This window comes from Bombina bombina, chromosome 9 (genome assembly GCF_027579735.1).
Source record: "Bombina bombina isolate aBomBom1 chromosome 9, aBomBom1.pri, whole genome shotgun sequence".
In the NCBI taxonomy this organism is placed as follows: Eukaryota; Metazoa; Chordata; class Amphibia; order Anura; family Bombinatoridae; genus Bombina; species Bombina bombina.
In genome coordinates this window covers 288,658,110-288,659,247 of record NC_069507.1, presented here as the reverse complement: position 1 = coordinate 288,659,247, position 1,138 = coordinate 288,658,110, and positions in this window count along the sequence as shown.

Here is a 1,138-nt window from a genome sequence, read left to right as displayed (position 1 = left end):
TGGGCTGTGTGAGAGGTTTAACGGGACCCTAAAGCAACTGCTTCGGATGTTCTCAGCCACTCACAAGGACTAGGAAAAATTCCTGCCGCACTTCCTCTTTGCATATCGAGAGGTGCCTCAGGAATCCACAGGCTTTTCCCCTTTTGAACTACTGTATGGTCAAAAGGTTAGGGGCACGCTAGATTTGGTACGAGCCCACTGGGAGGGAACCACAGGAGGGGAAGAGCACTCTGTCATGGGGTACGTACTCCAGCTCAGCGACCGGCTGCAGGACCTGGCTGCCCAGGTCCGTGAGAACCTTCAGGCCTCTCAACACAAACAGAAGCGATGGTACGATCGCAATGCCCTTACCCGAACCCTGATAGTGGGACAGAAGGCCCTCGCCCTGAAGCCTGTCAAAACAGATAAGCTACAGGCCTCTTGGCAAGGACCCTACCAGGTTGTGGAACAACTGAACAACAGTTAGCGAAGTGTTCAGATGAAAGGAGCCATCGGACCTTTTCATGTGAACATGTTGAAGGCATACATAGAAAGACCCAGAGATGTGGCCACTATCTGTGCGCCGGCAGAGGAGCACTCTGAAATTCTTCCAATGCCGGAGCTTCCCGGACCTACTGATGCCCCCCACTGGGTGGATGACATATCCTTAGACGACAGGTTAGAGCCCGGACAGAAAAGGCAGGTCCGGCGACTCCTGGAACTGAGAAGTGACATGTTCTCTACTGTCCCTGGGTTTACCACCACAGCCATCCACCAGGTGGAGACCCCAGGACAGACCCCCCTGCGACAGGCTCCCTACAGGGTCTCAGAGGACATCAGGGAAAGTATGCACCAGGAGCTCCGGAGAATGTTGGACCTCGGTATCATTGAACTGTCCAACAGTTCTTGGGCCTCCCCGGTAGTGTTAGGACCCAAGCAGGATGGAACTACCCGGTTCTGCGTTGACTACCATAGACTCAACAACAGAACCACCACTGACGCCTATCCCATGCCTTGAGTAGATGAACTGTTAGATTGAATCGCCCAGGGCCACTTCCTGACCACCCTCGACCTATGCAAGGGTTATTGGCAAATTCCCCTCGACCCTGAGTCCATCCCCAAGTCTGCCTTCATCACTCCCTTTGGCTTATACCAGTTT